Source organism: Clavelina lepadiformis, chromosome 9 (genome assembly GCF_947623445.1).
Source record: "Clavelina lepadiformis chromosome 9, kaClaLepa1.1, whole genome shotgun sequence".
NCBI lineage: Eukaryota > Metazoa > Chordata > Ascidiacea > Aplousobranchia > Clavelinidae > Clavelina > Clavelina lepadiformis.
In genome coordinates, this window is record NC_135248.1 from 3,855,632 (window position 1) to 3,868,636 (window position 13,005).

Genomic DNA, 13,005 nt, shown 5'->3' on the forward strand with positions numbered 1-13,005 from the left:
GATTTGAAAGGCCGTTATCGGACATTGTGTTCGACTCTAGCAACAGAACAGCTTTGCATCACTCAATCCAGTAAAAGCAAAATCTGCTGTGACCTGGATTCGAATCAGGGTTGCCACGGCCACAACGTGGATTACTAACCACTATACGATCACAGCTGGATAAGTAGCAGAGGATGGTTTCGATCCATCGACCTCTGGGTTATGGGCCCAGCACGCTTCCGCTGCGCCACTCTGCTGAATGAGTCAATATTAGCTTTCTAGTTTACATCAATTTAGCCTTTTATTAAAATTTACCAACTAAGCAACCCAGTTAAATGTAGAGTGTCACACGCAATATAACATATTGATGTAAACCCCAATGTAATTTTTCAATCGTATTTTGACCTTTTTGTTACTCAGTTCATACAACATTATAGTAGTATTCAGAAAACTTATCAACACAAAAGCTATAAATTGGTAGCATTTGAAAATACTGTTATTTGTTGAGATTGTACGTTGTGTTAGTAGTTCAAACAAACTACTTAACTTTAATGTTTCATAAACACGCAGTTCCACTACTCATGTGTTGATTAAGTTATCAATTATATATGTAATAAACCCACTATTGAGATTGCGACAATAAAAATTTGCATCGATTCATGCTGTTGATCATCTGCAACTTTTACCTGAATTGATAAGCATTGATTTGAAAGGCCGTTATCGGACATTGTGTTCGACTCTAGCAACAGAACAGCTTTGCATCACTCAATCCAGTAAAAGCAAAATCTGCTGTGACCTGGATTCGAACCAGGGTTGCCACGGCCACAACGTGGAGTACTAACCACTATACGATCACAGCTGGATAAGTAGCAGAGGATGGTTTCGATCCATCGGCCTCTGGATTATGGGCCCAGCACGCTTCCGCTGCGCCACTCTGCTGAATGAGTCAATATTAGCTTTCTAGTTTACATCAATTTAGCCTTTTATTAAAATTTACCAACTAAGCAACCCAGTTAAATGTAGAGTGTCACACGCAATATAACATATTGATGTAAACCCCAATGTAATTTTTCAATCGTATTTTGACCTTTTTGTTACTCAGTTCATACAACATTATAGTAGTATTCAGAAAACTTATCAACACAAAAGCTATAAATTGGTAGCATTTGAAAATACTGTTCTTTGTTGAGATTGTATGTTGTGTTAGTAGTTCAAACAAACTACATAACTTTAATGTTTCATAAACACGCAGTTCCACTACTCATGTGTTGATTAAGTTATCAATTATATATGTAATAAACCCACTATTGAGATTGCGACAATAAAAATTTGCATCGATTCATGCTGTTGATCATCTGCAACTTTTACCTGAATTGATAAGCATTGATTTGAAAGGCCGTTATCGGACATTGTGTTCGACTCTAGCAACAGAACAGCTTTGCATCACTCAATCCAGTAAAAGCAAAATCTGCTGTGACCTGGATTCGAACCAGGGTTGCCACGGCCACAACGTGGAGTACTAACCACTATACGATCACAGCTGGATAAGTAGCAGAGGATGGTTTCGATCCATCGGCCTCTGGATTATGGGCCCAGCACGCTTCCGCTGCGCCACTCTGCTGAATGAGTCAATATTAGCTTTCTAGTTTACATCAATTTAGCCTTTTATTAAAATTTACCAACTAAGCAACCCAGTTAAATGTAGAGTGTCACACGCAATATAACATATTGATGTAAACCCCAATGTAATTTTTCAATCGTATTTGACCTTTTTGTTACTCAGTTCATACAACATTATAGTAGTATTCAGAAAACTTATCAACACAAAAGCTATAAATTGGTAGCATTTGAAAATACTGTTATTTGTGTAGATTGTATGTTGTGTTAGTAGTTCAAACAAACTACATAACTTTAATGTTTCATAAACACGCAGTTCCACTATACTCATGTTTTGATTAAATTATCAATTATATATGTAATAAACCCATTCTTGAAATTGCGGCAATAAAAATTTGCATCGATTCATGCTGTTGATCATCTGCAACTTTTACCTGAATTGATAAGCATTGATTTGAAAGGCCGTTATCGGACATTGTGTTCGATTCTAGCAACAGAACAGCTTTGCATCACTCAATCCAGTAAAAGCAAAATCTGCTGTGACCTGGATTCGAACCAGGGTTGCCACGGCCACAACGTGGAGTACTAACCACTATACGACCACAGCTGGATAAGTAGCAGAGGATGGTTTCGATCCATCGGCCTCTGGGTTATGGGCCCAGCACGCTTCCGCTGCGCCACTCTGCTGAATGAGTGAATATTAGCTTTCTAGTTTACATCAATTTAGCCTTTTATTAAAATTTACCAACTAAGCAACCCAGTTAAATGTAGAATGCCACACGTAATATAACATATTTTATGTAAACCCCAATGTAATTTTTCAATCGTATTTTGACCTTTTTTTACTCAGTTTATACAACATTATAGTAGTATTCAGAAAACTTATCAACACAAAAGCTATAAATTGGTAGCATTTGAAAATACTGTTATTTGTGTAGATTGTATGTTGTGTTAGTAGTTCAAACAAACTACATAAATACATAACTTTAATGTTTTATAAACACGCAGTTCCACTACTCATGTTTTGATGAAATTATCAATTATATATGTAATAAACCCATTATTGAAATTGCGACAATAAAAATTTGCATCGATTCATGCTGTTGATCATCTGCAACTTTTAACTGAATTGATAAGCATTGATTTGAAAGGCCGATATCGGACATTGTGTTCGACTCTAGCAACAGAACAGCTTTGCATCACTCAATCCAGTAAAAGCAAAATCTGCTGTGACCTGATTCGAACCAGGGTTGCCACGGCCACAACGTGGAGTACTAACCACTATACGATCACAGCTGGATAAGTAGCAGAGGATGGTTTCGATCCATCGACCTCTGGGTTATGGGCCCAGCACGCTTCCGCTGCGCCACTCTGCTGAATGAGTCAATATTAGCTTTCTAGTTTCCATCAATTTAGCCTTTTATTAAAATTTACCAACTAAGCAACCCAGTTAAATGTAGAGTGTCACACGCAATATAACATATTGATGTAAACCCCAATGTAATTTTTCAATTGTATTTTGACTTTTTTGTTACTCAGTTCATACAACATTATAGTAGTATTCAAAAAACTTATCAACACAAAAGCTATAAATTGGTAGCATTTGAAAATACTGTTATTTGTGTAGATTGTATGTTGTGTTAGTAGTTCAAACAAATTACATAACTTTAATGTTTCATAAACACGCAGTTCCACTACTCATGTGTTGATTAAGTTATCAATTATATATGTAATAAACCCACTATTGAGATTGCGACAATAAAAATTTGCATCGATTCATGCTGTTGATCATCTGCAACTTTTACCTGAATTGATAAGCATTGATTTGAAAGGCCGTTATCGGACATTGTGTTCGACTCTAGCAACAGAACAGCTTTGCATCACTCAATCCAGTAAAAGCAAAATCTGCTGTGACCTGGATTCGAACCAGGGTTGCCACGGCCACAACGTGGAGTACTAACCACTATACGATCACAGCTGGATAAGTAGCAGAGGATGGTTTCGATCCATCGGCCTCTGGATTATGGGCCCAGCACGCTTCCGCTGCGCCACTCTGCTGAATGAGTCAATATTAGCTTTCTAGTTTACATCAATTTAGCCTTTTATTAAAATTTACCAACTAAGCAACCCAGTTAAATGTAGAGTGTCACACGCAATATAACATATTGATGTAAACCCCAATGTAATTTTTCAATCGTATTTGACCTTTTTGTTACTCAGTTCATACAACATTATAGTAGTATTCAGAAAACTTATCAACACAAAAGCTATAAATTGGTAGCATTTGAAAATACTGTTATTTGTGTAGATTGTATGTTGTGTTAGTAGTTCAAACAAACTACATAACTTTAATGTTTCATAAACACGCAGTTCCACTATACTCATGTTTTGATTAAATTATCAATTATATATGTAATAAACCCATTCTTGAAATTGCGGCAATAAAAATTTGCATCGATTCATGCTGTTGATCATCTGCAACTTTTACCTGAATTGATAAGCATTGATTTGAAAGGCCGTTATCGGACATTGTGTTCGATTCTAGCAACAGAACAGCTTTGCATCACTCAATCCAGTAAAAGCAAAATCTGCTGTGACCTGGATTCGAACCAGGGTTGCCACGGCCACAACGTGGAGTACTAACCACTATACGACCACAGCTGGATAAGTAGCAGAGGATGGTTTCGATCCATCGGCCTCTGGGTTATGGGCCCAGCACGCTTCCGCTGCGCCACTCTGCTGAATGAGTCAATATTAGCTTTCTAGTTTACATCAATTTAGCCTTTTATTAAAATTTACCAACTAAGCAACCCAGTTAAATGTAGAGTGTCACACGCAATATAACATATTGATGTAAACCCCAATGTAATTTTTCAATCGTATTTTGACCTTTTTGTTACTCAGTTCATACAACATTATAGTAGTATTCAGAAAACTTATCAACACAAAAGCTATAAATTGGTAGCATTTGAAAATACTGTTCTTTGTTGAGATTGTATGTTGTGTTAGTAGTTCAAACAAACTACATAACTTTAATGTTTCATAAACACGCAGTTCCACTACTCATGTGTTGATTAAGTTATCAATTATATATGTAATAAACCCACTATTGAGATTGCGACAATAAAAATTTGCATCGATTCATGCTGTTGATCATCTGCAACTTTTACCTGAATTGATAAGCATTGATTTGAAAGGCCGTTATCGGACATTGTGTTCGACTCTAGCAACAGAACAGCTTTGCATCACTCAATCCAGTAAAAGCAAAATCTGCTGTGACCTGGATTCGAACCAGGGTTGCCACGGCCACAACGTGGAGTACTAACCACTATACGATCACAGCTGGATAAGTAGCAGAGGATGGTTTCGATCCATCGGCCTCTGGATTATGGGCCCAGCACGCTTCCGCTGCGCCACTCTGCTGAATGAGTCAATATTAGCTTTCTAGTTTACATCAATTTAGCCTTTTATTAAAATTTACCAACTAAGCAACCCAGTTAAATGTAGAGTGTCACACGCAATATAACATATTGATGTAAACCCCAATGTAATTTTTCAATCGTATTTGACCTTTTTGTTACTCAGTTCATACAACATTATAGTAGTATTCAGAAAACTTATCAACACAAAAGCTATAAATTGGTAGCATTTGAAAATACTGTTATTTGTGTAGATTGTATGTTGTGTTAGTAGTTCAAACAAACTACATAACTTTAATGTTTCATAAACACGCAGTTCCACTATACTCATGTTTTGATTAAATTATCAATTATATATGTAATAAACCCATTCTTGAAATTGCGGCAATAAAAATTTGCATCGATTCATGCTGTTGATCATCTGCAACTTTTACCTGAATTGATAAGCATTGATTTGAAAGGCCGTTATCGGACATTGTGTTCGATTCTAGCAACAGAACAGCTTTGCATCACTCAATCCAGTAAAAGCAAAATCTGCTGTGACCTGGATTCGAACCAGGGTTGCCACGGCCACAACGTGGAGTACTAACCACTATACGACCACAGCTGGATAAGTAGCAGAGGATGGTTTCGATCCATCGGCCTCTGGGTTATGGGCCCAGCACGCTTCCGCTGCGCCACTCTGCTGAATGAGTGAATATTAGCTTTCTAGTTTACATCAATTTAGCCTTTTATTAAAATTTACCAACTAAGCAACCCAGTTAAATGTAGAGTGTCACACGCAATATAACATATTGATGTAAACCCCAATGTAATTTTTCAATCGTATTTTGACCTTTTTGTTACTCAGTTCATACAACATTATAGTAGTATTCAGAAAACTTATCAACACAAAAGCTATAAATTGGTAGCATTTGAAAATACTGTTCTTTGTTGAGATTGTATGTTGTGTTAGTAGTTCAAACAAACTACATAACTTTAATGTTTCATAAACACGCAGTTCCACTACTCATGTGTTGATTAAGTTATCAATTATATATGTAATAAACCCACTATTGAGATTGCGACAATAAAAATTTGCATCGATTCATGCTGTTGATCATCTGCAACTTTTACCTGAATTGATAAGCATTGATTTGAAAGGCCGTTATCGGACATTGTGTTCGACTCTAGCAACAGAACAGCTTTGCATCACTCAATCCAGTAAAAGCAAAATCTGCTGTGACCTGGATTCGAACCAGGGTTGCCACGGCCACAACGTGGAGTACTAACCACTATACGACCATAGCTGGATAAGTAGCAGAGGATGGTTTCGATCCATCGACCTCTGGGTTATGGGCCCAGCACGCTTCCGCTGCGCCACTCTGCTGAATGAGTCAATATTAGCTTTCTAGTTTACATCAATTTAGCCTTTTATTAAAATTTACCAACTAAGCAACCCAGTTAAATGTATAGTGTCACACGCAATATAACATATTGATGTAAACCCCAATGTAATTTTTCAATCGTATTTTGACCTTTTTGTTACTCAGTTCATACAACATTATAGTAGTATTCAGAAAACTTATCAACACAAAAGCTATAAATTGGTAGCATTTGAAAATACTGTTCTTTGTTGAGATTGTATGTTGTGTTAGTAGTTCAAACAAACTACATAACTTTAATGTTTCATAAACACGCAGTTCCACTACTCATGTGTTGATTAAGTTATCAATTATATATGTAATAAACCCACTATTGAGATTGCGACAATAAAAATTTGCATCGATTCATGCTGTTGATCATCTGCAACTTTTACCTGAATTGATAAGCATTGATTTGAAAGGCCGTTATCGGACATTGTGTTCGACTCTAGCAACAGAACAGCTTTGCATCACTCAATCCAGTAAAAGCAAAATCTGCTGTGACCTGGATTCGAATCAGGGTTGCCACGGCCACAACGTGGAGTACTAACCACTATACGATCACAGCTGGATAAGTAGCAGAGGATGGTTTCGATCCATCGACCTCTGGGTTATGGGCCCAACACGCTTCCGCTGCGCCACTCTGCTGAATGAGTGAATTTTAGCTTTCTAGTTTACATCAATTTTACCCTTTTATTAAAATTTACCAACTAAGCAACCCAGTTAAATGTAGAGTGTCACACGCAATATAACATATTGATGTAAACCCCAATGTAATTTTTCAATCGTATTTTGACTTTTTTGTTACTCAGTTCATACAACATTATAGTAGTATTCAAAAAACTTATCAACACAAAAGCTATAAATTGGTAGCATTTGAAAATACTGTTATTTGTGTAGATTGTATGTTGTGTTAGTAGTTCAAACAAATTACATAACTTTAATGTTTCATAAACACGCAGTTCCACTACTCATGTGTTGATTAAGTTATCAATTATATATGTAATAAACCCACTATTGAGATTGCGACAATAAAAATTTGCATCGATTCATGCTGTTGATCATCTGCAACTTTTACCTGAATTGATAAGCATTGATTTGAAAGGCCGTTATCGGACATTGTGTTCGACTCTAGCAACAGAACAGCTTTGCATCACTCAATCCAGTAAAAGCAAAATCTGCTGTGACCTGGATTCGAATTAGGGTTGCCACGGCCACAACGTGGAGTACTAACCACTATACGATCACAGCTGGATAAGTAGCAGAGGATGGTTTCGATCCTTCGACCTCTGGGTTATGGGCCCAGCACGCTTCCGCTGCGCCACTCTGCTGAATGAGTGAATATTAGCCTTCCAGTTTACATCAATTTTACCCTTTTTTTAAATTTACCAACTAAGCAACCCAGTTAAATGTAGAATGTCACACGCAATATAACATATTGATGTAAACCCCAATGTAATTTTTCAATCGTATTTTGACTTTTTTGTTACTGAGTTCATACAACATTATAGTAGTATTCAAAAAACTTATCAACACAAAAGCTATAAATTGGTAGCATTTGAAAATACTGTTATATGTGTAGATTGTATGTTGTGTTAGTAGTTCAAACAAATTACATAACTTTAATGTTTCATAAACACGCAGTTCCACTACTCATGTGTTGATTAAGTTATCAATTATATATGTAATAAACCCACTATTGAGATTGCGACAATAAAAATTTGCATCGATTCATGCTGTTGATCATCTGCAACTTTTACCTGAATTGATAAGCATTGATTTGAAAGGCCGTTATCGGACATTGTGTTCGACTCTAGCAACAGAACAGCTTTGCATCACTCAATCCAGTAAAAGCAAAATCTGCTGTGACCTGGATTCGAATCAGTGTTGCCACGGCCACAACGTGGAGTACGTACCACTATACGATCACAGCTGGATAAGTAGCAGAGGATGGTTTCGATCCATCGACCTCTGGGTTATGGGCCCAGCACGCTTCCGCTGCGCCACTCTGCTGAATGAGTCAATACTAGCTTTCTAGTTTACATCAATTTAGCCTTTTATTAAAATTTACCAACTAAGCAACCCAGTTAAATGTAGAGTGTCACACGCAATATAACATATTGATGTAAACCCCAATGTAATTTTTCAATCGTATTTTGACCTTTTTGTTACTCAGTTCATACAACATTATAGTAGTATTCAGAAAACTTATCAACACAAAAGCTATAAATTGGTAGCATTTGAAAATACTGTTCTTTGTTGAGATTGTATGTTGTGTTAGTAGTTCAAACAAACTACATAACTTTAATGTTTTATAAACACGCAGTTCCACTACTCATGTTTTGATTAAGTTATCAATTATATATGTAATAAACCCACTATTGAGATTGCGACAATAAAAATTTGCATCGATTCATGCTGTTGATCATCTGCAACTTTTACCTGAATTGATAAGCATTGATTTGAAAGGCCGTTATCGGACATTGTGTTCGACTCTAGCAACAGAACAGCTTTGCTTCACTCAATCCAGTAAAAGCAAAGTCTGCTGTGACCTGGATTCGAACCAGGGTTGCCACGGCCACAACGTGGAGTACTAACCACTATACGACCACAGCTGGATAAGTAGCAGAGGATGGTTTCGATCCATCGACCTCTGGGTTATGGGCCCAGCACGCTTCCGCTGCGCCACTCTGCTGAATGAGTGAATATTAGCTTTCTAGTTTACATCAATTTAGCCTTTTATTAAAATTTACCAACTAAGCAACCCAGTTAAATGTAGAGTGTCACACGCAATATAACATATTGATGTAAACCCCAATGTAACTTTTCAATCGTATTTTGACCTTTTTGTTACTCAGTTCATACAACATTATAGTAGTATTCAGAAAACTTATCAACACAAAAGCTATAAATTGGTAGCATTTGAAAATACTGTTATTTGTTGAGATTGTATGTTGTGTTAGTAGTACAAACAAACTACATAACTTTAATGTTTCATAAACACGCAGTTCCACTATACTCATGTTTTGATTAAATTATCAATTATATATGTAATAAACCCATTCTTGAAATTGCGGCAATAAAAATTTGCATCGATTCATGCTGTTAATCATCTGCAACTTTTATCTGAATTGATAAGCATTGATTTGAAAGGCCGATATCGGACATTGTGTTCGACTCTAGCAACAGAACAGCTTTGCATCACTCAATCCAGTAAAAGCAAAATCAACTAAGATTTACCAACTAAGCAACCCAGTTGAATGTAGAATGTCACACGCAATATAACATATTGATGTAAACCTCAATGTAATTATTCAATCGTATTTTGACTTTTTTGTTACTCAGTTCATACAACATTATATTAGTATTTAGAAAACTTATCAACACAAAAGCTATAAATTGGTAGCATTTGAAAATACTGCTATTTGTGTAGATTGTATGTTGTGTTAGTAGTTCAAACAAACTACATAAATACATAACTTTAATGTTTCATAAACACGCAGTTCCACTACTCATGTTTTGATTATATTATCGATTATATATGTAATAAACCCATTATTGAGATTGCGACAATAAAAATTTGCATCGATTCATGCTGTTGATCATCTGCAACTTTTACCTGAATTGATAAGCATTGATTTGAAAGGCCGATATCGGACATTGTGTTCGACTCTAGCAACAGAACAGCTTTGCATCACTCAATCCAGTAAAAGCAAAATCTGCTGTGACCTGGATTCGAACCAGGGTTGCCACGGCCACAACGTGGAGTACTAACCACTATACGATCACAGCTGGATAAGTAGCAGAGGATGGTTTCGATCCTTCGACCTCTGGGTTATGGGCCCAGCACGCTTCCGCTGCGCCACTCTGCTGAATGAGTGAATATTAGCTTTCTAGTTTACATCAATTTAGCCTTTTTTAAAATTTACCAACTAAGCAACCCAGTTAAATGTAGAATGTCACATGCAATATAACTTATTGATGTAAACCCCAATGTAATTTTTCAATCGTATTTTGACCTTTTTATTACTCAGTTCATACAACATTATAGTAGTATTCAGAAAACTTATCAACACAAAAGCTATAAATTGGTAGCATTTGAAAATACTGTTATTTGTTGAGATTGTATGTTGTGTTAGTAGTTCAAACAAACTACATAAATACATAACTTTAATGTTTTATAAACACGCAGTTCCACTACTCATGTTTTGATTAAATTATCAATTATATATGTAATAAACCCATTATTGAAATTGCGTCAATAAAAATTTGCATCGATTCATGCTGTTGATCATCTGCAACTTTTACCTGAATTGATAAGCATTGATTTGAAAGGCCGATATCGGACATTGTGTTCGACTCTAGCAACAGAACAGCTTTGCATCACTCAATCCAGTAAAAGCAAAATCAACTAAGATTTACCAACTAAGCAACCCAGTTAAATGTAGAATGTCACACGCAATATAACATATTGATGTAAACCCCAATGTTTCAATTATTTCCAATGTTTTCAATTATTCAATCGTATTTTGACTTTTTTGTTACTCAGTTCATACAACATTATAGTAGTATTCAGAAAACTTATCAACACAAAAGCTATAAATTGGTAGCATTTGAAAATACTGTTATTTGTGTAGATTGTATGTTGTGTTAGTAATTCAAACAAACTACATAACTTTAATGTTTCGTAAACACGCAGTTCCACTACTCATGTGTTGATTAAGTTATCAATTATATATGTAATAAACCCACTATTGAGATTGCGACAATAAAAATTTGCATCGATTCATGCTGTTGATCATCTGCAACTTTTACCTGAATTGATAAGCATTGATTTGAAAGGCCGATATCGGACATTGTGTTCGACTCTAGCAACAGAACAGCTTTGCATCACTCAATCCAGTAAAAGCAAAATCTGCTGTGACCTGGATTCGAACCAGGGTTGCCACGGCCACAACGTGGAGTACTAACCACTATACGATCACAGCTGGATAAGTAGCAGAGGATGGTTTCGATCCATCGACCTCTGGGTTATGGGCCCAGCACGCTTCCGCTGCGCCACTCTGCTGAATGAGTGAATATTAGCTTTCTAGTTTACATCAATTTAGCCTTTTTTAAAATTTACCAACTAAGCAACCCAGTTAAATGTAGAATGTCACATGCAATATAACATATTGATGTAAACCCCAATGTAATTTTTCAATCGTATTTTGACCTTTTTATTACTCAGTTCATACAACATTATAGTAGTATTCAGAAAACTTTTCAACACAAAAGCTATAAATTGGTAGCATTTGAAAATACTGTTATTTGTTGAGATTGTATGTTGTGTTAGTAGTTCAAACAAACTACATAAATACATAACTTTAATGTTTTATAAACACGCAGTTCCACTACTCATGTTTTGATTAAATTATCAATTATATATGTAATAAACCCATTATTGAAATTGCGTCAATAAAAATTTGCATCGATTCATGCTGTTGATCATCTGCAACTTTTAGCTGAATTGATAAGCATTGATTTGAAAGGCCGATATCGGACATTGTGTTCGACTCTAGCAACAGAACAGCTTTGCATCACTCAATCCAGTAAAAGCAAAATCAACTAAGATTTACCAACTAAGCAACCCAGTTAAATGTAGAATGTCACACGCAATATAACATATTGATGTAAACCCCAATGTTTCAATTATTTCCAATGTTTTCAATTATTCAATCGTATTTTGACTTTTTTGTTACTCAATTCATACAACATTATAGTAGTATTCAGAAAACTTATCAACACAAAAGCTATAAATTGGTAGCATTTGAAAATATTGTTATTTGTGTAGATTGTATGTTGTGTTAGTAATTCAAACAAACTACATAACTTTAATGTTTCGTAAACACGCAGTTACACTACTCATGTGTTGATTAAGTTATCAATTATATATGTAATAAACCCACTATTGAGATTGCGACAATAAAAATTTGCATCGATTCATGCTGTTGATCATCTGCAACTTTTACCTGAATTGATAAGCATTGATTTGAAAGGCCGATATCGGACATTGTGTTCGACTCTAGCAACAGAACAGCTTTGCATCACTCATACCAGTAAAAGCAAAACTTGATGTGACCTGGATTCGAACCAGGGTTGCCACGGCCACAACGTGGAGTACTAACCACTATACGATCACAGCTGGATAAGTAGCAGAGGATGGTTTCGATCCATCGACCTCTGGGTTATGGGCCCAGCACGCTTCCGCTGCGCCAATCTGCTGAATGAGTCAATATTAGCTTTCTAGTTTACATCAATTTTACCCTTTTTTAAAATTTACCAACTAAGCAACCCAGTTAAATGTAGAATGTCACACGCAATATAACATATTGATGTAAACCCCAATGTAATTTTTCAATCGTATTTTGACCTTTTTGTTACTCAGTTCATACAACATTATAGTAGTATTCAGAAAACTTATCAACACAAAAGCTATAAATTGGTAGCATTTGAAAATACTGTTATTTGTTGAGATTGTATGTTGTGTTAGTAGTTCAAACAAACTACATAAACACATAACTTTAATGTTTTATAAACACGCAGTT

General features: G+C 35.8%; 19 non-coding genes across 19 annotated transcripts; all 19 read right to left on the minus strand.

The window, feature by feature from the left end:
* Positions 1–164: 164 nt before the first annotated feature.
* Trnam-cau (transfer RNA methionine (anticodon CAU)) lies at positions 165–236 on the minus strand. Its single transcript has one exon. It is a non-coding gene; the product is annotated as a tRNA-Met (tRNA).
* Positions 237–766: 530 nt separating this feature from the next.
* Positions 767–838, minus strand: Trnah-gug (transfer RNA histidin (anticodon GUG)). Its single transcript has one exon. It is a non-coding gene; the product is annotated as a tRNA-His (tRNA).
* Positions 839–1,448: 610 nt separating this feature from the next.
* Positions 1,449–1,520, minus strand: Trnah-gug (transfer RNA histidin (anticodon GUG)). Its single transcript has one exon. It is a non-coding gene; the product is annotated as a tRNA-His (tRNA).
* Positions 1,521–2,131: 611 nt separating this feature from the next.
* On the minus strand, positions 2,132–2,203 carry Trnah-gug (transfer RNA histidin (anticodon GUG)). The gene has a single exon. It is a non-coding gene; the product is annotated as a tRNA-His (tRNA).
* Positions 2,204–2,211: 8 nt separating this feature from the next.
* Trnam-cau (transfer RNA methionine (anticodon CAU)) lies at positions 2,212–2,283 on the minus strand. Its single transcript has one exon. It is a non-coding gene; the product is annotated as a tRNA-Met (tRNA).
* A 617-nt stretch (positions 2,284–2,900) lies between these two features.
* Positions 2,901–2,972, minus strand: Trnam-cau (transfer RNA methionine (anticodon CAU)). The gene has a single exon. It is a non-coding gene; the product is annotated as a tRNA-Met (tRNA).
* A 530-nt stretch (positions 2,973–3,502) lies between these two features.
* Trnah-gug (transfer RNA histidin (anticodon GUG)) lies at positions 3,503–3,574 on the minus strand. The gene has a single exon. It is a non-coding gene; the product is annotated as a tRNA-His (tRNA).
* Positions 3,575–4,185: 611 nt separating this feature from the next.
* On the minus strand, positions 4,186–4,257 carry Trnah-gug (transfer RNA histidin (anticodon GUG)). Its single transcript has one exon. It is a non-coding gene; the product is annotated as a tRNA-His (tRNA).
* Positions 4,258–4,265: 8 nt separating this feature from the next.
* Positions 4,266–4,337, minus strand: Trnam-cau (transfer RNA methionine (anticodon CAU)). Its single transcript has one exon. It is a non-coding gene; the product is annotated as a tRNA-Met (tRNA).
* Positions 4,338–4,867: 530 nt separating this feature from the next.
* On the minus strand, positions 4,868–4,939 carry Trnah-gug (transfer RNA histidin (anticodon GUG)). The gene has a single exon. It is a non-coding gene; the product is annotated as a tRNA-His (tRNA).
* Positions 4,940–5,550: 611 nt separating this feature from the next.
* Trnah-gug (transfer RNA histidin (anticodon GUG)) lies at positions 5,551–5,622 on the minus strand. Its single transcript has one exon. It is a non-coding gene; the product is annotated as a tRNA-His (tRNA).
* An 8-nt stretch (positions 5,623–5,630) lies between these two features.
* Positions 5,631–5,702, minus strand: Trnam-cau (transfer RNA methionine (anticodon CAU)). The gene has a single exon. It is a non-coding gene; the product is annotated as a tRNA-Met (tRNA).
* A 610-nt stretch (positions 5,703–6,312) lies between these two features.
* Positions 6,313–6,384, minus strand: Trnam-cau (transfer RNA methionine (anticodon CAU)). The gene has a single exon. It is a non-coding gene; the product is annotated as a tRNA-Met (tRNA).
* Positions 6,385–8,359: 1,975 nt separating this feature from the next.
* Trnam-cau (transfer RNA methionine (anticodon CAU)) lies at positions 8,360–8,431 on the minus strand. Its single transcript has one exon. It is a non-coding gene; the product is annotated as a tRNA-Met (tRNA).
* A 530-nt stretch (positions 8,432–8,961) lies between these two features.
* Trnah-gug (transfer RNA histidin (anticodon GUG)) lies at positions 8,962–9,033 on the minus strand. The gene has a single exon. It is a non-coding gene; the product is annotated as a tRNA-His (tRNA).
* An 8-nt stretch (positions 9,034–9,041) lies between these two features.
* Positions 9,042–9,113, minus strand: Trnam-cau (transfer RNA methionine (anticodon CAU)). The gene has a single exon. It is a non-coding gene; the product is annotated as a tRNA-Met (tRNA).
* A 1,025-nt stretch (positions 9,114–10,138) lies between these two features.
* Trnah-gug (transfer RNA histidin (anticodon GUG)) lies at positions 10,139–10,210 on the minus strand. The gene has a single exon. It is a non-coding gene; the product is annotated as a tRNA-His (tRNA).
* Positions 10,211–11,334: 1,124 nt separating this feature from the next.
* Positions 11,335–11,406, minus strand: Trnah-gug (transfer RNA histidin (anticodon GUG)). The gene has a single exon. It is a non-coding gene; the product is annotated as a tRNA-His (tRNA).
* An 8-nt stretch (positions 11,407–11,414) lies between these two features.
* Positions 11,415–11,486, minus strand: Trnam-cau (transfer RNA methionine (anticodon CAU)). Its single transcript has one exon. It is a non-coding gene; the product is annotated as a tRNA-Met (tRNA).
* Between the last annotated feature and the right edge of the window lie 1,519 nt (positions 11,487–13,005).